The sequence below is a fragment of the Acomys minous genome (assembly GCF_964271855.1).
Source record: "Acomys minous genome assembly, chromosome: 7".
Taxonomy (NCBI): Eukaryota; Metazoa; Chordata; class Mammalia; order Rodentia; family Muridae; genus Acomys; species Acomys minous.
In genome coordinates, this window is record NC_140488.1 from 105,311,401 (window position 1) to 105,335,515 (window position 24,115).

At 41.4% G+C, this 24,115-nt stretch overlaps 1 protein-coding gene across 3 annotated transcripts in view; it reads left to right on the plus strand.

Moving 5' to 3' along the window:
- The window catches only part of KLF8 (KLF transcription factor 8), a 151,924-nt gene that overhangs the window by 75,952 nt on the left and 51,857 nt on the right, over nt 1-24,115 (plus strand). The gene's annotated exons all lie outside the window — the stretch shown is intronic.

Sequence of the window (24,115 nt, forward strand, 5' to 3'; positions counted from 1 at the left end):
GGCGTGCGCCACCACGCCAGACAATATACTTTCGATGCAAATACAACTTCATGTTTTGTAGCCCTCATATCTCTCTACCTATTTTCAGCCTCCCTCCCTCTTAAAAGAGTACCTTTCAGAGTTATTTCAGGCAGTGTGCAAGGCATCTGTGTGTCCTGATATTTGTATGAAGGCCCGAGAAAATAGCCCCCCCCTTTTATGTGACCTTTCCCCAGTCTCTCCATATATAGTGTCTCTGAATATGTTTCTGTAGTCCCTTGGGTTATTGTATGATATGAGATACCAGCTCCAGAAAAATACCTTTGGTCATCTCTTCCTGTGTTTCTCCACTATCTACAGCGAGCTGCTTCTCCCCTTGGGTTAAAGTCAGACAAAAAGAATCTAGTCCACCACTGTCCCCATGATGGCCAGGGCGTGATGGGCTTTGGAAGACAAGTTTCCAAGTGAAGGTTAGGGCTTGACCTTTGTTATATTTTCTCAAGGACCTCCTCTGGGTTCCAGAGTTGTGTGAGCCTAGCATGAACCACATTGAAGGAAAGCAGTCCATTTAGACCTCTCACATGTAAGGTTACTTGCTCAAGTCTGTAAAGTAGAAAAGGCACAGAGGCATAAAGGGGAAAGGAAGAAAAGAGAGTCAGACAAAACGAAGTGAAGTTTTTTTTTTTTTAATGGAACCAAAAGGAAAAGCAAATGGCTCTGAGAGAGGGCAGGGCTGCCTTGTCTGTCTGTCTGTTCTTTGTGGGTAGTTGAGGCTTTCAGTTTTCATGTGGCTATAATTCTGTTTGTCCTCAACATTTGGTTCTCCTAACCTAGACCTTCTATCCCCAAAGACCGAGCAGTAGAATTGTGACGGCCCGTGTGATGGTTCTGCTGTAGTTAGCTTTCAGAGGCAGTCTAGGCAGAGGATTTGTAGAGAAGAGCCACATGCCCTATGTTGGCTGTATTTTAGAGTTAGCTGGAGACTTGCTGTTCTAGTCAGGGCCTGATAGTTTTTGAATAGTGCAATAGCACCTACGTAGTTTTGAGGTCCGTTTAGTAGTTCATCAAAAAGCAGGTAGTACCTGGCCTCAAGTGGGAGGATCCCATCTGAAGAAAATAACTTTTTTTTTTATTCTGAGACAAGGTCTCTCTGTGTAGCCCTGGCTGTCCCGGACTCACTCTGTAGACCAGGCTGGCCTCGAACTCACAGCGATCCCCCTGCCTCTGCCTCCTGAGTGCTGGGATTAAAGGCATGTGCCACCATACCAAGGCAAAAAACCATTTTTTAACTGAGTGGGAACTAGCGGAAATATTTTTAGAGGTGTGGTTTTGTTTTGTTTGACAGTGTTTATTCCAGCCCAGCCTGGCTTCATACATTATATAGCCAAGGCTGGCCATGAACTCCAGGTCCTCCTGTTTTTATTTCTGAAGTGCTGAGATTGGCCATATACCTCCCCTCAAGAGAAGAGAAATATCTTTTTGTTTTGTTTTTTTTGTGTGTGTGTTTGTTTTTCGAGACAGGGTTTCTCTGTGTAGCCTTGACTGTCCTGGACTCGCTTTGTAGACCAGGCTGGCCTCGAACTCACAGTGATCCACCTGGCTCTGCCTCCCGAGTGCTGGGATTAAAGGCGTGCGCCTCCACCACCCGGCGAGTAGAAATATCTTGATGTGTGCTTTTATTATGCAGTCTTTGTACTTAGGTAATACTCAGTGGACAGTTATAGCTTGAGTAAAAGTTGATCATTTTTATAACTCCTAAGATTGTCATTGATTGACTATTTTCTGTATCTTGTCAGCTAAAGTGTTGATAATGCCACAAAGGTTTATAGCTCCCTTGCAGGAAATTAATAATATTGGTTGTGTAGTGTACTCTGTCATATGGCTATGGGACAAATGAGAAAAAAACCCTCAGTTAGGGTTCATTGATCTTCTGAAAAGGTAGGACTAACGTACAAAAAAGACAACAAAATGTGAAAAGGTTATTCTTGGAAGTAAACATACTAAATTGAAAAAGTTGGAGACTAAAAAATTGAAGTCTGAGTTCCAAATCTGCCTCTACTTTTATCAGCTGAATGCTTTGGGACGAGTGAATTAGTCATAGAGGATGAGATTTATGGTGTGCTATTGGATACAATTTGCTAGACTTGTGTTGAAAATTGGAGCATCTGTGTTCAATGTGAATATTGTTGTATAGCTTTTCTTTTGTTGTTCTTGTATCCTTACCTGGTTTTGGTATCAATGCAATGCTAGTCTCAAGTTAACCTGAAATCTAAACATATGACCTGAAGCTATGACGGAAACCTTTGAAAACATCTTAGGATATTTGTATAGCCAATGACATTTTTAAAAAATATAACCCCTAAAGAATAGGACACAAAAAAATAAACTAGACAAATAATATATACCGAACTAAGGGGAAGAAAACCGTGCTCAGAAAATGAAATACTTGAATGAGAAGAGCTTATAGAATAAAAAATATTTGACATTTATCTACATGACAAATATTAATGTTATCCAGAATATATAAAGGTCTCAGAAAGGTAGTAAGAATAAAGCACTCAATAATACAACTTTAAAAGGGCAAATTGGGCTGAGGGGGATGGCTCAGTTATTAAGTGCACTCTTTGCTATTTCAGTGGATCCAGGCTTGGTTCCCAGCACCCATATGGTGGTTCACAACATCTGTAATTCCAGTTCCATGGGATCTAATGTCCTCTTCTGGCTGCTGTGGACACCAAGCATGCACATGGTACACAGACATTCATTTAGGCAAAACACCCATACACATAAAGTAATTTTTTTGCTGTAAATCGAAACTTCTTTGATAATGGATGGTAGCAACACTTATCTGTGTGTAGCAGGCTAGACTGAGAATGTAGGACGAAATGAGGATGGTTTAGCAAAGTGATTGTATTGTAAATGGACAAAGTATTTGAATAGGTCCTTCTCGAGAGATACAATGGCCATGAGGCATAGGGAAACAGGCGATGATGGCATCTTTAGTCATCAGGAAAGTAAAAAAACAAACAACAATGAGGTTATAAAGAAACAAATTCTGGTGAGAATGTGGAAGAAAGAGCTTTGATGCAGTGCTGATGGGAATGTAAATGAGTATAACCATTAGGAAGATCAGTATGGAAGTTCCTCAAATGAAAAAAACAAACAAACAAAAGAAGAAAAATAATTATACCAAATGAACAAAGTAAACCCACTTCTGGGTATACACACTAAGCAATTGTAATCAACTTACCAAAGAGATAATTCAAGACCCATGTCTGTTGTAGGTACTATTTAGAATAGTTAGGATGGAGAATCAGCCCTGTGTCTGTTAACAGAATAATAAAGAAAATATGGTGTGCATCTGTCTGTCTGTCTGCCTCTCTGTCTAATGGGTTTTATTTTCTTTAAGGAAAATGAAATCATGTCATTTGCACCAAAATGGATGAAATTTCAGGACATTATGTCAAGTAAGACAGTCACAGAATGACAAGTTCTGCATATTTTCACTCATATGTTAAAGTTAAAAGAAAAAAAAAGCCATCCTGATGTAGAGTAGTAATTAGCAGAGATTGGAGAGACTAAGTGTGGGTAAAGAGAGGCTGGATTTGGTCAATGCATACATGTTTTGTACCATCCCACTGAACCCTATTAGCATGCATGATTAATACATACTAGTAAGAATAAAATATACTTAAAAATAAAATATGAAAGTAGTTTTCAGTCCCTCATCTCATCTGCTTTTCCGGACTTCCTTCCCTTCTTTACTTTTCTTCCACTGGCAGTTATAATGCCCTAATCTACCCATCTTCCTGCGTTCTCATCTCCCAACCCAGCAGCCACATATATTTGATAAGTGAATATGTCTAAGAGAAGCAAGAGGCTATGTATGAGTATACTGCTCTCCTGACATCTCAGAGTTGGAAGAGCACATGGCTTCTGTAATGAGAAGACCAACAGAACCAGCTTACCTGGGCCCAGAGGGGCTTGAAGAGACTGAAGCACCAACCAAGGACCATACATGGACTTGACCTATAGAGCCCTAGACAGATGTAGGGGATGGGCAGCTCAGGCTTCATGTGGGGCCTTTAGTAAGGGAAACAGGGGCTATCTCTGACATGGACTCTGTTGCCTGCTTTTTTGTTTGGTTTGGTTTTGTTTTTCGAGACAGGGTTTCTCTGTGTAGCCTTGGCTGTCCTGGATTAACTTTGTAGACCAAGCTGGCCTCGAACTCACAGCGATCCGCCTGCCTCTGCCTCCCCGAGTGCTGGGATTAAAGGTTTGTGCCACCACTGCCTGGCGTTGCCTGCTTTTTGATCACTCTTCCCTGGCAGAGCTACCTTGCCAGGCCACAGGGGAAGATGAACTCAGTCCTGATGCAGCATGATGATCTAGGGAGGGTGGGTGTGGCTCCCCTTTTCTGAGGAATGGGGGGGGGGAGAGAGGGAGGGTGGGACTGGGAGGAGAGGAGGGAGGGGCTACAACCAGGATGTAAAGTGAATAAATTAAATAAATTAATAAAAAAGAGCTCTTCACTTTGCTTTTTAAAAAAACATACTCTTTTTTTATTTCCTAAATGTTCTTGCCAAGTGTATTTGGCAGAGAGCCAGTACAATCCTCTTAATTTACAAAAAGAATCACAAATCATGGTTAGTCATGACCTAAAATTGATGAAAACTAGAAACAACCTCTGGCTTCTTTAATGATATAATTCCTCTATCACATGGAAGCAAGAAATTTGGGGAGAGGCCAGTAGTAAGCCTATAAGAAGAAATTGAGTTAAGTTTGGGATGGTGGGGCAGGCCTGTAATCCCTTGAGTCTGAAGCCAGCCTGAGCTATATAATGATACTGAGGATAGCCTGGGCTACAGTGTGAGACCTGCCTCAAAAACAAATTGGCCAGCAAGATGGCTTAGCAGATGAAGGCACTTGCCACCTAGGCTGATGCCCCAGATTCAATCCCTGGGAGTCAACATGGTAGGAGAGTACAGACTTCTACAGATTATTCCTTGACTTCCATATACATCCCCCCTTCCAGTACAATAAAAAGGCAAACAAGAAGAACATTGGCTAAGTGAAGGGAATGGTGAAGAGCCTTGTTAGTAATAGAGGAATGATGAGGTCTCACTCATATTTTCCAAAGTAAGACTCTTTGAAGTATCATTGTGCATATTAGGAGAGTAAATATGAGCTGAATATCTTGGCTGAGGCCATTCAACTTAAGCCTGGGCAACTTCAGCGCCCTCTCTAAGCCACTAGACTATATTAGCTTTCTACCTGAAGACTGTAAATTATTCATCAGTTTTATACCATGTAATACCTGAAACATAGTGCTTTCCACACCTGCCTCCATAAGCCATAAAACATTGTAGTGTCTCCAGGGAGAGGTCAGAGTGTTCTTCATCACTGTCCAGGTATTCCCCTGGAGCAGTCGCGTCGTACATTAGCGCCTGTGGGCTCAGATTCATGGACAGTAGAGTCATTCTGGGTGAAGAAAGATGACATGATAAGGTTTTCTGCCTTTTGTTTTGAGTCTTCACTGTTATTGAGCTCAGAGAAAATGATGCTCTTGTTCTTGCTGCCCCTTTCCGAGTCAGGGAACACTGTTAATGAACATCAGAAGTCAGAGGAAGTTCAGCTGTATAGTTCATTCATAAGTGGAAATACACTGGAGCATCTCTTCAGAAGCCTCTTTAGGTTTTTGAGACAGGGTTTCTCTGTGGAGTCCTGACTGTCCTGGGCTCACTTTGTAGACCAGGCTGGCCTCGAACTCACAGAGATCTGCCTGCTTCTGCTTCCTCAAGTGCTGGGATTAAAGGCGTGCGCCGTTACGCCTGACTCAGAAGCCTCTTTTTATACAAAGTGGGTTTTAGGCTAGCAGTCAAGTGAGCAGACTGCAGTGAGAAGAAGGCTGCTGAAAGATCCCTGGAGGCACAGTAGGCTAAGCATCTGGCCAGCTTTCTTGATGCCTTCATTACAGTAGTAAGGAAGGATATGATGGTAACTTCTGTTTGTTTGTTTTCTGAGACAGAGCTTCTCTGTGCAGCTCTGGCTGTCCTGGAACTCACTCTGGAGACCAGAGTGGCCTCAAACTCTGCCTTCTAGGTCCTGGGATTAAAGGTGTGCACCACCATGACCCAATTGATAGTAACTTTTTTTTTTAAACCTACAATTTGTAAGAAGTGTAAAGTACAAGAAGCGATGCTCTAGTCTGTAGGAGCTTTTAACAATGGATGGATTTGGGTCATGGAGTTTGTAATGACTGGTACTCTAGGAGGTATAAATAAACATGCAAACTTGTGGTTGTAGGAAAGAAAACGAGACCCGTTTGTGTTTACTCATTCGTGTCACTTGTCTTGTTTTTAGCTTGGCTAAGCACACAATTCAAGATGCCAGGGTTAGCACCAACCTACTCCTCTTACCTTCCCATGGAACTGCAATGTACTTTTACTCAGTCATCAGAGCAATCGCTGTCATCTACAATAAGAAATACATCAACAAAATGAGTATACACAATAAAACAAATATTGGCCGGGCGGTGGTGGCACACACCTTTAATCCCAGCACTCGGGAGGCAGAGGCAGGCGGATCGCTGTGAGTTCGAGGCCAGCCTGGTCTACAGAGTGAATCCACGGCAGCCAAGGCTACACAGAGAAACCCTGTCTCAAAAAACAACAAAACAAAACAAAAAACAATAAAACAAATATTAGACTGAATCCCTTCTCACTGCCGTGAACCTACAAGAGCTGTCCAGTGTGTCATTTTCTCTCCCCCACAGAATTATAGCGGTACCTTAATGAGCCTCGGCTCTTCTATCTTTGTTCCTAACACATTAGCTAGAGTGATCCTGTTATACCTGAATTTTTGATAACGTATCGCTTTTCCTCACAAACCTCTCTAATATTTTCCTCTCTGACCTCAACTGAAAGTCAGCATGCTTACCATGGTACACAACAGTTCTCATATTTTTCTCCCTTCTGACACCACCTTCTACCTTTAACCCATTCGCTGCCTGTACTCAACCCACTTGAACTTCAGACCTGGCTTTTTTTTTTAATTCTTGAATCCTCTTCTAATAGGCACATAACTTCATGTCTCCTGTGCTTGCCATCCCAGAGTGCTCTGTTTAATATGTACGCCATGTCTCATACATTCCTCATCAGACTCATTCTTACCTTCTCTGGAATATTATATGTTGGTTATTGTCCATTTTCTCTGACTAAAATGAGAGCCATAGGGAATTCTGTTACATGCAGGTGTGCCTCTGCTTCTGAAAAAGGTGAATTAAAGCTGACTGCCTGGTATGTCTTAACCCCCCCCCCCCCAATGCTAATTTCATGAGTAAAAACATCTCATTAGAGTAACACTTGCATTTATTAGTAATACATTACATATGTTTTCTTTTTTCTTTCTTTTTTTAGTTTTTTGTTTGTTTTTTGAGACAGGGTTTCTCTTGTACTCCTGGGTGTCCTAGACTTGTTTTGTGGACCAGGCTGGCCTCGAACTCACAGAGATCACCTGCCTCTGCCTCCCAAGTGCTGGGATTAAAGGCATGCACCTCCACTACACTCGGCTCTTTTCTTTTTTAAATTAAAGTTTTTATTGATTCTTTGTGAATTTCACATTATGCACCCCAATCCCACACATCTTCCCATCGCCCCTTATCCACCCTCTGCCCCTGCAACCTCCCCAAAAGAAAAGAAAGCACTCCCCCCAAAACAAAACAAAACAAAAATCTCTCCATAAAAGGGGCTGTGTGTTAAGGTGTGTCACACAGTATACTCTTTTGCCCCAACAGCTTTACTTGAAAATGTTCCTTGGGATGAGTCATTGGTCTGTTTCCAAGGCTTCTGGCTTCTGCCGCATTATCAACACTGGATCATCCCAGGGGCTCCATTGTTGCCCTGTGTCATGGAGATCTCACCGCTTTGATCTGCAGGACCAGCCCCTTCTTATGCTTGCTACAGCAGTTCATATATGGGGTGTGTATCTTGGGGTGGGCCAGCTCAGACCCTTGTTATGGTTTGTTAATTTGCTCTTTTTGAACTATAAGCCTTCGTCTGTGCCTTTCCATTGAAAAGGTTTGTGTGGCCGTCAGTCACTGATGACTTCCAAGTTAGTGTAGCAAAAGATAATCTTAGTCATTCCATTTCTGTGAAGTCATTTTCCTTATGTGGCACCCAAATTCTTATCATTCTCTTGTTTTCTCCCTTTAACCTCTGATCTCGTCCAACAGTCGCCTTTGCTAAATCACACATATTTTATTTACCTCTAAACTTTGGAGTCAATCTTTTATCTGTTCTATATGCATCCACTTTTAATGTCATCTAATACTATGACTTTCCAGGACTGTACATTCTTCCTTTTTATACACTCAGCTAGAAACCATACGCCTAAAAATCATAATTTTTCTATCTACTGCCTGCTTGATTCTTGTTTTCTTTGCCTTATCACCAGACCTGTAAACCTGTAGTCTTAAACATTTGACATGACAGTTCCATTCTTTTATTTCTTGAAGACAAACACCTCAAGTCTGTCTGTCTTTCTTTCTTTCTTTCTTTCTTTCTTTCTTTCTCTTGTTTGTTTGTTTGTTTGTTTGTTTTAGCAATCAAAGAAAGTGTTCACCGAAAGTGAGGAAGGACAAGCGTCCTGCTGCAGACACACAGAGAAAATGACCTTTTGTAAAGCAGAAGGGCACTTGGGAAGCTGACAGATCCAGTCTCTTCTTGAGGGCTGTGTTTTCTAAGTCTCTGAAAAGCTTTCCTCCCCTAAATTAGGGCTGGTCAGCTTGAAGAAGAGATAGGATGGTTGGTGTTGTGTAATATGCCCTGAGCCAGACGCAACTTGTTGAGCCAGTCCATCAGCAGGGGCTTGCTGGCAGGAGACAGAAACCTACAAAGCCTTTCTTTTAAGCTGCCCCCAGGAAGGCCAGGAAGAAGCCAGTCACCTTGGAAATGTGCTGCCTTTATTACTTAGTTATGGCCCCTCTTCCTGTTTTTCTGCCTACCAGGGAGTCTGTCTTAACTCCTTAGTCTCCTATTCTCCCTTCTCAGATGTCATCCTGATTGCTATCAGGGAGTTGGGTGGTGCTGATTGCTCTTAAATGCTTCACATTGTCTAGGGGGAAAGGGCTGGAGGGCAGCAGTCAGAGATGGGCAAACAGGGCTTGGTCTAAGGGGCTATGATAAAACATACCCAATGGTGATGATCCAGAACATAAGCTAGCCATGTGGTGGCAATGTCTATCTTTGAAGCTTACAGTCTAAGGGAAGTATCATCTGTGACATAGAGAAAGTGAGACGGTCATTAAGAGCAGTTAGAAAAATAGCTGGGACAGGTCTGCCCTTAATTGAGAAAGAGAGAATAGGCAGGAAAAGCATGCAGAGAATCCTTGGCAGGCTCTGTCATAGGTATCAAGGAGACTGATAATTTCTGTGCTAAAACTGTAAGGTTTAAGATGTACACCATGGAGGAAGCCATTTGTCTGGTTCAAGAGTTCAAGGAGCTTTTTTATTAGCCAATTTAAGTTCTGAAGTCAGCCATCAAGTTTATTCTACTGTAACCTCATGGGGGAACACTAAGAGGCAAAGTTAATGTGGAAAGTTACTCAATATCATGGTTAACATAAGTTTGGTTTAATAAGGTGAGGCATAATTGTGTAGCTGCTTGGACTGTGTAACAGAACCTTTGTATCAGAATCCTGTAGGAGGCCTATAGGCAGCGCCTTCCTAGCAAGAGATGCCTCGGCCCATGTGCCAGCTGTAACGTCCAGAGGAGGGAGGGATACAGTAGAGACCAAACCTGAACGGAATCCAGATTTTCTTTTTTTTGAAGTTACAAACCAGTCAAAGCATCTAATTGACCAATGTAAAGGGGAAATAGCTGTTTCTTCTTCTTCTTCTTTTTTTTTAAAGAATTGTCCAGCAGTGTCCCAAGGACATCATTTTGCTTTCGTGAATATTTTTCCAAACTTATGAGTTTAATAAGGTATCTGGCAGCCTCCTTTAATCAGGGAACAGGATTGGTTAGGATGTAGGAAGTGGTGTGATAGCTGTGAGGACTGCTCTTTTAGAGAGACGTAATGTTGTCAGGAAGAGATTAATTAGTGGGAAATAATTGTCCAGATAACATGTCATCCGGTTACGTGCACTTTCTAAGGACTGTTAAGGAAACATACCGATCATTTCAATCCTGCTTATCCTTTCCTGACAGGTAGTTAAGAGCCTGTAGGTAGGCTGGGCGTAGTGTCACACACATGCCTGTAATCCCCAGCACCCAGGAAGCAGAGGCAGGCGGATCTTTGTGAGTTTGAAGCCAGCCTGGTCTACAAAGCGAGTCCAAGACAGCCAAGGCTACACAGAGAAACCCTTTTTCCAAAAAACAAACAAACAAACAACAGCAACAAAAGAGCATGTAGGTAACTAAGATTAACTTTTTTTTTTTTAACTGTCAGTGCCAGTTGAAGGTCTGGACCTAAGGGGTCTCTTGTCACTTGTGCTTGGGAGGAACCTCTTTGGCTCCTCTAATCTCTTTCTTGTCAGTTTGGTTTTTTTGTGTTTTGGTTTTTCAAGACACAGCGATCGGCCTGCCTCTGCCTCCCAAGTGCTGGGATTACAGACGTGTGCCAGTTTGCCAGGCTTCTTTCTTGTCAGGTAATGCACCTGTGTGAGGATTAGTCTTTGTGGAGGGATTTTTTCCCCCTCGGTGTTGATCCTCTTCTTTGTGCACTGTTCACTGGTTAGTGTCTGCTCAGGAATGTTTCCTCTGAACTACTGAACAGGTGACTTCCTGTAGTTACAGGACATTTTGAAAGATGCCCCATAGTTCCCCGGGGACTTAGTTGATCTTGGAGACATAAGGGTAAAGTTATATGGTATTTGCCTTTTGTTTATTTTTTTATTTTTGGTTTTTGTTTTTTCAAGACCGGGGTTTCTGTGTGTAATAGCCCCGGCTGTCCTGGACTCACTTTGTAGACCAGGCTGCTCTGGAACTCACAGCTATCCCTCTGCCTCCCTGGGGGGCATTTGTCTTTTGTTCTGTTTTGTTTTGTTTTTCAAGATAGGGTTTTCTCTGTGTAGCTCTGGCTGTCATGGAACTTGCTCTGTAAACCAGTCTGGCTTTGAACTCAGAGAGAGGCATTTTTCTTTTTTTAAAAAAACATAAAACATTAGCAAAGACGGAAGTCACATGACATCTTGATAAGGAACCTTAGCTGAGCCACATGGTTGCTTTCTTTCAAAGTGAGCCCAGGTTCCTGATAAGGTGAGCCTACCATCTCCTGTCAGGCTCGCATCCCTGTGGGATTCCCATATCTCACAGTTTGATGTGGACTTTTACACTTTACACCCTTTTTCTTTCTTCTTTCCTTCTTTTTTTTTTTTTTTTTTTTTTTTTTTTTTGGTGAGACAGGGTTCTCTGTATAGCTCTACTGTTCTGGACTCACTTTGTAGACCAGGCTGGCCTCCTCGAACCCACAGAGATCTGCCTGCCTCTGCCTCCCAAGTGCTGGGATTAATACAACCCTTTCTTTCAAAAGACACTTTAGTTAGGTATGTGTGGATATAGAGGTCTATGGCCTCAGCAAGTAGACCCCCAAAAGCAAAATAAACAAGAAGAAATGATTCCATAGTTTTGTCTTAGAGTAGCTATCCTCAGTGTGAGGTCCCTCATTTAGCTTCTAGAGGAAGAGGAAAGAAATTTAACTGCGATCCAACTTTAGTTCAAAACAGTAGTGGGCTTCTCTCCCTCACAGGGCTACAGATAGGAGATAAGGGCACTTAGAAAAATCCAAAGGTCTGTTTGAGTCCAGGTAGAGAGGAGAGTCTCCAGATCTCCTTCTGGCACCCAGATCAGGTTTCGCTCTGACCAGAGTGAGGCTACATTGCTCTGGAGGCAAGCTTAGTAAGGAGTATAGCTTTAGTATCTGATCACGGGTCTCTAGTCACCAGTTTAGCTAGCTTCCTGGGGGTATCCAGACATCAGAGTTAAAAGGTCTGAGGAGACTTATCCTTGTTAGAAAAAAAGAAAATAGAATTACCAATCTCTTTTCAGAATGGGAGAAGGGTGCAGGCAGTTTTAAGGACACACCCTCTTTTCTTTTCAAGGTTGACCTGATTTCTTACCTTAATGAATTGGTAGCCCTCATACTATCCAGGGGGGCTTTGATTGGGTTTGCTTTCTCTGCTTTTTAAAGAATTAAGAGGCAAAAAGAAGAGGTAGCAGACAGAGTCAGCAGTTGAAGAAAGGCACTTACTGAGGGGAGGAAGTGCGTACATGCCATGGCACATAGAGAAAGCCACCTTCTGCAGAGCATAAGAGGGACTTAGGAAGGGGAAAAATCCTGAAGTCTTTCTAGAAAGTTTCTGTAATGCCCTGCATGCGATCAGAAAACAGATCAAGCACATCTCACTTCTGAATCCGACCCTCATCACTTATATTGATTGCTGTTTACCTGCGTTAATGCAGTAACCGACTTAATGCTCTCCTTACTTGCCTCTGCCTAAATCATTCCCTTTATGACATTGATCAAATATGGTTGCTTTTCTCTGTGAAACCCCTGTCAATAGGTCTCATATATCTCAGTTAAGGTTGTGTTTTCACGACGTATAAGGTAGTATGCACTCTGGCCTTCTAACCTCCCTTTACTGCTGCTATTCCTGCATTTCCGAGTTCTTGTACTTGAGTCCTATTTTTTCTTCCTCCTTTTTATCCTGGATGGTTTTAGACATATTTCCCCTCAAGTCTTAGCTGTTCCTTATCTGTAGAACTTTGCCCCAAAATCTTCCTGTGCATTTTACTGGATTCTTTCCTCCAAATGTGTGCTCAAAAGTAAATTCCCTTTTAAGGCTCGTTCTTCGTTCTAGCTGTGTACTGTCTTAAGAAGTTTTCTGGTGAAGGTTTTTTGGTATCATGTCTGTAATGGCATTTCATCTCTAAATAGAGATGATTTGATTTTTGTCTTTTCTTGTTTGTGTCCTTTTGCTTTCCCGTTCTTGCCTTGTTCCTTCAGCTTCAAGCACTATGCTGAACCAAGTGGCCATAGTAGACAGGCCTGTCTCATTTGATGAGATTTTTTTTCAGTTTCTCCACATTTAGAGGGGGCTTTTCCAGTTTAACAGATTTTTAAAAATAGTTCTTTATAATATCCTGAAAATAATTTTAACAATTCATACACACAAAATAATAAAAAATTTTAAACTTTAAAAACATCTTAGAACTAAATTTATGAGAGATTTCTATATCCATAATTAATATTCAAAAATTTGTCCTACATGACAAATCAGGAAATCAGTCTTATAGATTAGTATAAAAATGAAGAAATAAACTTAACTAGGGAGGTAAGAGGACCTCTATAGTGACAATTATAAACTACCCAGGAAAGAAATATATACTAGAAAACGGAAAGACTGCATGTTTGTGAATCCATAAAATTAACATTGACTAATCCATAGGATTAACTGACTGTACTATCAAAAGTCATGTACAGATACAGTGTACTACCCATGAAAATACTAGTGACATTTTGTTTGTTTGTTTTTGAGATGGGGTTTCTCTGTGTAGCCTTGGCTGTCCTAGACTCCCTTTGTAGACCAGGCTGGCCTTGAACTCACAGCGATGCATCTGCCTCTGCCTCTCGAGTGCTGGGATTAAAGGTGTGTGCCACCACACCCAGCCTGTTTGGAGGTTTTTAAGATGCAATATGAATTTTAGAATGCCTTTAGCTTTATGAAATATGCTAATTAGAATTTTGATGGGAACTGCATTGAATTGTACATTGCTTTGCAATATGATGTTTATCAATATTGTTTCTTCCAGTTAATAACAACAGTATCTTGCATTGTGTTGGAGAGCTATTTAATTTTTTGCACATATTTTATAATTTCATCGTAGAGACTTTTTCTTTAATCTCTTCAGTTAAATTTATTCCTACTCCTAGTTAGTATATTATTTATTTATTGGTTTGTTTTTATAGAATTTCCTTTATAGTCTAAAACTCTACTGCTATTTATATATTAAATTCCCGTTCTCCACTTCTGTATTGTTTTAGGAATTTTTTTTTTAACTGACAATGCTTTCGACCTCAGGGAGCCATGACAGCCTCCTCTCTTTTATAATTAATTAATTAATTAACATCCCAATTACAGCTCCTCCTTCTTCCTTCTTCCTCTCCTGCCAGTCCCTCCCTCTCCCCTCCTCTCCCCCTCCCCCACCATTTTCTAGTATTCCTTTTCTCCTTAATAAAGAGGAGGCCTCCCATGGATATTAGCCCAAGGCTAGACAAGGCAGCCCAGTTAGGGGGAAGGGATCCAAAGGCAGGCAACAGACTCATATTGCTTTGCCTCTTGATGATTGTGTTTCTACACTGGCCTTTAACCATCTGGGTTTTGTGGTTATTATGGATTTCTTTGCTGATTGCTGAGTTTATCTTTGATTGATGTGTGTGTGTGTGTGTGTGTGTGTGTGTGTGTGTGTGTTATTGTTGTTTTGTTTTTGATGTTTTTTCTCCTTGGTTTCTGTTTCCTTCCTGTCTTCTGACCTGAGTGGCCTGGGGTTCTGGTCATTATGTAGTCTTCTGGTCTAGTAGGGTAACTATGGGTTGGTGGGGTTTTTTTTTAGCCTGCATGGCCTCTGGGGTTTTGAGTGCTAATCTTGCCCTGGGGTCCTTAGTACTAGTGTGGCCTGGAATCCCTAATGATGGTGAGCCTCCAGGAAAACAGGCAGAGTTGTGGGGTTGAAAATGGAGTCCAGGAGGTGGGTTGACATTTTAAGGCTGTTGAGTGTGTTGTAAGAAGAGATGGTGGCCACAGGCTTGGGGGCAAGGTCTTTGGTGCCAGCAGGCCTCCAAGAAACCAGGTAGAGTTGTGGGTGCAGTTTAACACTGCTGGGTTTCCTTTCAGGGGAGTTGGTAGGAAAGGTCCTAGTGGAGAGGGAGACCCTTACCTGGCGTCACTGGTGCTGGTTGGCCTCCAGAAAGCAGGTAGAGTTGTGGGGCCAGAAATAGAGCACAGGATTTGGTGGGGAGTTTTGTTGGGTGGGCTTTCAGGCAAGTTAGTGGGCCGTTTTAAGACATTTTATTCATTTCTATGGTTAAAAGACATTTAACCATTACTATGTGTTTGGGGTACCTCATGTGCTGTGGCACATGTATGGAGACCGGAGGACAACTTTGTGGAGTTGGTTCTTCCCTTTGATCTTCATATGAGTTCTAAAAGATCATACTCTCATTGTTGGGGTTGTGTGACAGTGGTCTTTACCTAGCAAGCCATTGTATTGACCCTCCTGTACTAATTCTAATGGTTTAGTAGTATTTTCTTGATTTCTTTTCTTTTCTTTTCTTTTTTTCTTTTCTTTTCTTTTTTTTTTTTTTTTTTTTGAGACAGGGTCTCTCTGTGTTAGCCTTGGCTGTCCTGGACTCGCTCTGTAGACCAGGCTGGCCTCGAACTCACAGCGATCGCCTGCCTCTGCCTCCCGAGTGCTGGAATTAAAGGCATGTGCCACCACGCCCGGCTTATTTTCTTGACTTCTATACGATCATGTCGTGTGTGAACACTGACAGTTTTCCTTCTTTTCTAACCTGATGTACTTTATTTATTTCTCTTTCCTACTTGTTCTGCCTAGAGCTTCAAACACCATGATGAGTAAGTGTTGGAAGCATATGTGCTTGTTTTGGTTCAGATGTCTCAGAGAGAGTTTTCCTCTGTTTCTCACTTAGCATAATGTTCACTCTTGCCTGTCTATAAGTGGCCTTTATTATGCTAAACTATGTTCATAGTTTGATCATAAAGGGATGCTGAATTTCATCGCATGCTTTTTGTTATGAGTTAAGGTGATCATATGATATTTTTATTCTTCCTTTTGTTGCATCACATACATTTAATTCACACATATTATATTAACCATTGCATTCCTGTGAACTTAGGGAATTATCATTTTGTGGACTGATTTCATTTACAAGGTTTTTTTTTCGAGACAGGGTTTCTCTGTGTAGCCTTGGCTGTCCTGGACTCACTTTGTAGACCAGGCTGGCCTCAAACTCACAGTGATCCACCTGCCTCTGCCTTCCGAGTGCTGGGATTAAAGGCGTGCGCCACCACGCCCGGCTCTACAAGTTTTTTTTAAGGGGGGGTTTCAAGACAGGGTTTCTCTGTGTAGCCTCGGCTGTCTTGGACTCGCTTTGTAGACTAGGCTGACCTCAAACTCAAGAGATCTGCCTGCCTCTGCTTCCCGAGTGCTGGGATTAAAGGCGTGCGCCACCATACCAGGCTCGTTTACAAGTGGTTTGTTGAAGATTTTAGTGTTTATGTTCACTAAGAATAAACTATGAAGTGTGCAGATCACTCCACTGCTCAGCCCTCAGCAGAGAAGTTTTTTCGTATAGTAGATGGCCATTAACACCCATAACTAGGCAACATGAAGACAGTGTGAGACCTTGGAGCACTGAGCTCTGAATGGATGTGGGGATCACATTTGTTATCTCAAGGGTTAGAGGTCTATGTGGGAGACGAGGCGGAAATATTGTAAGAGCCACAGGTGGTAGTGAACTCTGAGGAAACAGTATCTTCCAAACACAGCAGGCAACTGATGCACTATGAACTCACAGAGCCTGTCAGAGCATGGAGAAGACATTCCCAAATTCAAGCCAGACAAAAAAATCTCAGCACAGAGAAAGGGGAAGTAGGCACAAAGTCCCACTCCTAACCAAGATGCCGTTTCCAATCACTGCCTGTTGAGAGAGGAAAAATTCAGTCTCTCCACTGGAGTGATACTGAATAGATAACGGCACTCCAGGTCAGGCCTCATGCTCACTCCTAGCTGACCAACACAGAACAGAATCCATGACTTTTTGTGTGCTTTTTGTTTGTTTGTGTTATAGTTTGGTGTATTTATTTGTATTTTTGTATTTTTATTTTTATTTATTTTTTTGTCTTCTTGGTCTTTGGTGTGTTTTGGGAGAGAGAAAGAATGTGAAGTCTGCTGGGTAGATCTGGCAGGATTTGTAGGAAGGAAAAGGATGTGATCAAATATATAAGAAGGAATCAAAATGTAAAAGTACTATTAGGTTATAACACTCATTGTATTCTTATCTGATTTTGGTAGGAAGCTAGTATTAGCCTTGCGGAATGTGTTTGGAAGAATTTCTCTTAAGGGAAGTATCTTTAGGAAAATGTATATTATTTCTTCTAATAAACATTTAATAGAACTTACTAGTGGTCCTCTCTGGTCCTGAGTTTCTCGAGTGGGAGACTTTTTATTGCTGATTGACTTTTATTTCTTGCTGCTAGCCTGTTTAGTTTTCTGGTTTTCCCTCTTATAACTTTGGTAGTGTTTCTGTTTCTGTGACTCTTTCCATTTTTAAGTTACCAAAATTTGGATATTTCTGTGATAGTCTCTAAGGAGATTATTTTGCACCCCTCTTGTCAGTTGTAATCTTTTCCTGTATTTGCGCCTTCTCCCCTTTTCTCTATTTCAAGGTTGGTTGAATTATTTTTTTTTTCTTAAGCAGATCTTTGCTTCTTTGATCTTAAAAAGAAACCACAACAAAAACATGGTTTTAATTATTTCAGCTATTCTTTAATTTAAAAAACTGTTGCTTTTAAAATTCTTTCTGTTTCTGTCCATTGTTTTTTCCAAAGAAAATTATTTTTCATATACTTGTACAGTATTAAAAATCATTTTCATATTATTCATTTCTAAGTTTTCTTTTTGCAATCTGAAAAATAGTGGTATAATTTCATTTTGAAAAAATATTGTTGGTAGGGCCAGGCAGTGGTGGTGCACACCTTTAATCCCAGCACTTGGGAGGCAGAGGCAGGCAGATCTCTGTGAGTTTGAGGCCAGCCTGGTCTACAAAGTGAGTCCAGAACAGCCAAGGCTACACAGAGAAACCCTGTCTTGGAAAACCAAAAACCAAAACAAAACAAAAAGCTTGTTGGTAGCCGGGCGTGGTGGGGCATGCTTGTAATCCCAGCACTTGGGGAGGCAGAGACAGGGGGATCTCTGTGAGTTGGAGCCCAGCCTGGTCTACAAAGTGACTCCAGGACAGCCAAGGCTACACAGAGAAACCCTGTCTCAAAAACAAAACAAAACAAAACAAAACAAAATAACCAAAAACAACAAAAACAAAACAAAACAAAAGTAAAGTTAAAAAACAGATTCCCCAGGCAGTGGTAGCACACGCCTTTAGCCCCACTACTTGGGAAGCAGAGGCAGGTGGATCTCCATAAGTTCGAGGCCAGCCTGGTCTACAAAGCGAGTCCAGGATAGCCACGGCTACACAGAGAAACCCTGTCTCAAAAAAACCAAACCAAAAAAAAAAAAAAAAAAAAAAAAAAAGAAAGAAAAAAGAAAAAAAAAAGATTCAAAACACATTGCAGGATAAGATAAATAAGTCACTTAATCACCAAGTAAAGGTGTAAGGGAGAGAGAAAGGCAGTACAATGAAACATGAAGACAACTGACGTGATTGTTGAATTAAGGCAATGATTGCCTTGAATGGAAATAAATTCAGTGCTTTAAATCAAGGACATTGTAACGGAAACAAGTTCAAAACTACTCAAAAGTAATTCACTTGTTCTGCAGAACAATAATCCTCGGAGCCCCAGACTCCAACTCCTCATATCAGACACAGAGCAAGATTTTAAAACCTTGGTTGGAGCCGGGTGTCGTGGCACATGCTGGGAATCAAGAAAATCTCAAAAATACAAGAATGACTCTTACTTACAGTCATACCAAGTCCATTTTGCTGTATATTTTTAGCTTATCTGTCTGTAAGCTTGTATAGTACAGCTCATGAACCATGTTATTTACTAAAGAAAAGAACTTCAGGTATATATAAGCGTACCAAATGATCCCTTTTAATCTTTTACGTAATCTGAGAGATGTAACTTCAAAACCTACCGAAATTGAGTATATATAGCTAGTAACAAGACAGTTAAATGAAATTTTGTTTTGAGAAGCCCACACTTTCTCTTAAGAAATTCTGTTGTTTCCTTAAGCCAGTCTCCTTCCCCTGCCTCTTTCTCTGCTTATGCTTAAGCCTATATTAAAACTTTTTTCTTTTCTTTTCTTTTTTTTTTTTTTTGGTTTTTTGAGACAGGGTTTCTCTGTGTAGCCTTGACTGTCCTGGACTCGCTTTGTAGACCAGGCTGGCCTCAAACTCACAGCGATCCACCTGCCTCTACCTCCCGAGTGCTGGGATTAAAGGCGTGCGCCACCACGCCCGGCTTAAAACTTTTTTCTTAGGTTTGAGGTGCACACCTATGTAGTCTAGCAGAGCTAATTATGAAATATCAATAAAGACTTTCTCTCAAGGACTCTGTTTAACAGGAAAGTTTAACACATGGTATATGTTATGAATTTGAGAAGATGGAGCCAGGTGGCACGTGAGCATCATCCTACAGACAAACCAAGTGGACCAAGAACATATGCAGCGAACAAGCAGAAAGAGAGTGAAGGGAGTGAACTTGTTAGGAAGGTGACCTAACATGTTTACCACTGTACATAATTGCTATTTTGCTTCATAGGGACAAGTCTTAGGAAAGTTGGGATGACAGTAAGAAGTTTCTTTAATTGTACTGTAGATGTTAACAAGGCTAACTTTTCTGAGACTGGCCATCCTGTTCCATTTGCTAGTGCTATTAAAGGGGTTTTTTGAAGGGTTGGTTAGTCTATAACCCTGAGGTAGTAGAACTGTGAGAATAACCTGAAGAGTCAGGATAGGGACTCACATAAGAATATTAGACCAGGTCTTCACAGTGGCTAAAGGAACCTGGAGTATTTACTGACATTCAAAGAATATTTTTAAATGAACTATCAAAAATAATGTACATAAACATAGTATGTTTTAAATGTTTACACTAAACAGTAAAATAGTTGTATATGTGAGTATATGCACACATCTGTGTATGGGCAAATACACCTGGGCTTGCTCAGAGGCCAGAAGAGAATGTTGGATACACTGGAGCTGGTGATATGAGCGTTTTCATACTAGTAAGATGGGAAAAAACAGGATCCATTCTTCTACTGCATCCAAGAAGTGCACTTTAACATCAAGGATAGGTATAACTTCAGGGTTAAATGTTGGAAAAGATATTTCAAGCAAATGGACCCAAGAAACAAGCTGGTGTAGTCATTTTAATATCTAACAAAATAGAACTGAAACCAAAACTAATCAGAAGAGATAGGGAAGGACACTACATACTCATTAAAGGAGAAATATACCAAGAGGACAGTGCAAAAAGAAAGGCGCCTAAGTGTGTAAAAGAGTACTACCACTGCTTAAATCATATATTGACCCTCACACACTGCTAGTGGGAGATAGTGTAACAAGGTCTGCACGGAGCTGCACCAGGTCCTTTGTGAACCTGTAATGGCTTCCAGTTTACTGTTTTTATGGGATTCCTAAGCCTGTGAATGAGGGGATTCTCCATTTCTTGTGCCTTTTCTTGGACTCTTTTCCTTCAATTTGTTCTGTCCAATTCCAGTGTGTTAAGATTTTGTTTTATTTTATTATTATCCCTTAGAAGCCTGTTTGTTTTCTAATGAGAGACAGAAAGGGAGGAGATCCTGATGGGAGGGCAGGTGGTGAAGAACTTGGAAGAATGGAGGGAGGGGAATCTGCAACCAGGGTATGTGAGGAAAAAAAAAACATCTATTTTCATTAAAAGGTTAAGAAAAAATAGGGCTGGGTGTGGTGGTGCACGCCTTTAATTTCAGCACTCGGGAGGCAGAGGCAGGTGGATCGCTGTGAGTTTGAGGCCAGCCTGGTCTACAAGTGAGTCCAGGACAGCCAAGGCTACACAGAGAAACCCTGGCTTGAAAAAACCATTAAATAAATAAATAAATTAATTAAAATAGTAAATAAGCCTTGAGGAACAAGTCAGTAAGTAGTGTTCTTCCTTTAGCTTCTGCTTTAGTTCCTGCCTCCAGGTTCCTGCCCTGCCTTCCCTTCATGATGGGTGTAACCTGAAAATCTTAACCTGCAATACCCTCCCCCCCATCTGTCGCTCCCACCCACCATGCCCCTCCACCCCCCGCCGCTGTGGCCGCCAATGTTGGAGAGATTACTATTCTAGATCTTAAAATATATTATAGATAGATATATAATAATAAAAACCACTCTGGTACTGGCACACAAATAGACATGTAAGCCAATGAAACAAAATTGAAGACCCAAATACGAGTACACAAAACTTCAGCCATTGAGTATTTGATCCAATAAAGAACCCAGGGAAGAGAAGGCATGTTTAACAAACAGTTCTGGGAGAACTGCATGTCTGCACACAGGAGAATAAAATGAGACTTGTATTTATCATCTTGCATAAAACTAACACAAAATGGGTCAAAGACCTAAATTTGAAACCTGAAAGACTGCTAAAAGAAAAGATAGGCAGTATCCTACGTGGTGTGTGTGTGTGTGTGTGTGTGTGTGTGTGTGTGTGTGTGTGTGTGAATGCATTTGCCCAGAAAGTAAAAGTAAAAATTGACAAATGGTGTTTCATAAAACTAAAAAGCTTCGGCACAAGTAAAGAGTCAGTCAAGGAGATAGGAAGCCTACAGACTGGGGAAGAATCTTTGCTAGCTGTATATCTGACAGAGGATTAATATCCAGAATATATAAAAAAATTTCAAAAAACAAATTGTCAAAAAAAAAAAAAACCCCAAACCCCAAATACCTACTCAAAAAAAAAAAAAATGGGCCTGGGACTTGAGAAGAACAATGCCTAAGAAATATCTCCCAAAGTATTCATGGTCCCTTGATATGGTGGTTTGAATAGAAATGGCCCCCATAGGTTCAAATATTTGAACCTTGTTCTTTAGGGAGTGGCACTACTTGAGAGAGATTAAGATTTGTGGCATTGTTGGAGAGGGTGTGGCCTTGTTGGAAGAAGTGAGTTTGTGTGTTGGGGGGAGGGGTGGACTCTTGGGTTTCCGAAGCCCATGCTGGGCCTGCCGCCTGCAGTTCGAGATGTAGAACTCTCCCTCGTGCACCATGATGTCTGCTCAGTGCTGCCATGCTCCCCGCCATGATGACAATGGACTAAACCTCTGCACTCTAAGCCTGCCCCAGTTACATGCTTTCCTTTATAAGGACTGCTGTACTCAGGGTGTCTGCTCACAGCAGTAGAACAATGACTAAGACACGAGGTATTAAGGAAATGAAAATTAAAATAACTCAAAATAACTCGGGGATTTCATCTTATTCCAGTCACAATGGCAAAGATCAACAAAACAGGGCAGACGGTAAATGCTGGAGGGAATGTGGAGAAAGACGAACCTTCCTTCACTCTTGGTAGGATTGCAGTTTAGTCTGTCCACTCTGAAAAATCAGTGTGGAGAATTGTCAAAGACCTAACCCTAACTCTACCATACGACTGAGCTCTCCCACCCTTCGGCAATGCCAAAAGGTTTTGACATCATGCTTCATGGATACTTGTTTATTCCTGTAGCTAGGGAATGGAAACAACATCAATGTCCTTTAACTGACAAATGGACAATGAAAATATGCTACATAAGGAATACTATTCAGCTGTCAGGAAAAATTAAATCATGGACACGGAAAGTAAATGGATAGATCTAGAAAAGATCATATTGAAGGAATTAGCCCAGACCCAGAAATGTTCTCTAGTAGCTGAGGCTCCGAGTTCTAAATATTCAGATGTGAGGACATACGCTAGAGCAACTACAAAAATCAGGGGAGCAAAAAAGAGACCATTGCTGGGGTAGGGACTTGGGGAAGCAATGGAGAGTAGAATAGGAGGGTACAAGTGATTTGATGATGAAAATGAGAACACCGAGGAGGGAGGACCTAATTAGGGAGGATCGAGGGAAGGAAGTAAAGAGGAAGGAAGGAGCACAGCTTTAAAAAAACAGAAGACCTAGAAAACACACAAACACACACACACACACACACACACACACACACACACACATACACACACGTACGTACGTAAATGTAAATATATAGTTTAAATGGAATTTTCCCATCTGCTCCCCGCCAAGAGCAAAAGACCATTTAACAAAAAGCTCAACACCAGACCTTTTGAGTTGTTGTGCAGGGTTGCCCAAGAGACTTCCAAAATATTGCATGCTATTGCTGTTTCCCTTAGTTGTCCCCCAGATGTGGAATGTAAGTTTCTATTGCTGAAAACACCATCCACTTAAGACACAGACTCCAGAAACCCCTAAACTGGAACAGACTCAAAAGCCTGTTCTCTGATTACTAGCTTTTGAGGTACCAGAAAGTGTCATCAGAATTCTAAAGGAAGGAAGCAACCAACACTCCTACCTTGTTATAACACCTATGAAATATATTAAGGACCATCAGGATGTAATAGTTAAGGGTGCAGTAGTGGCATTCATACCAGTGGCAGGAACCAGCAAAAGGGAAATCGTGTCCGGCACTGGAAACTTAGCCAGCTACCTAGGGCAGGTGAAGTCACGGATCTTGGAGGAGAACCCACAACACCACTTTACTAAGCCAGTACAATGCCTAGCTATATTACCGTCTAAGCATTTGCCCTTTTTTCCTGCCTTAGCTACTTTACTATTGTTATGCTAAGATCCCATGACCAAGGCAACTTATCGAAGAAAGCATTTAGTAGAGCCGCACAGTTTCAGAGGGTGAGTTTATGAGACTTTTGGCAGGGAGCATAACATCAGGTAAACAGGCATGGTGTTGGAGCAATACCTGAGATCTTTTTTTTTTTTTTGAGACAGGGTCTCTCTGTGTAGCCTTGACTATCCTGGACTCACTTTGTAGACCAGGCTGGCCTCGACCTCACAGCGATCTGCCTGCCTCTGCCTTCTGAGTCCTGGGAATAAAGGCGTGGGCTACCACCGCCCAGCTAGGCTAGTACCTGAGATCTTACATTTGACACACAGTCACAAGGCAGAGAGAGCTAACAGTGAATGGCTTGGGCTTCTGAAACCAGGCCACATCTTTTATTCCTTCTCAAATACTCAGGACTAAGCATTCAAGTATACAAGGCTAAGGGGGTATTCACATTCAAACTATGATATTCTAGTCTCTGGCCCCTGTAAGCTTGTGGCCATGTCCTAATACAAAATGCATTTAAAACAACCTGAAAAGTCCCTGTAGTCTTTCACAGTCTCAACATAGTTGAAAAGTCCAAAATTA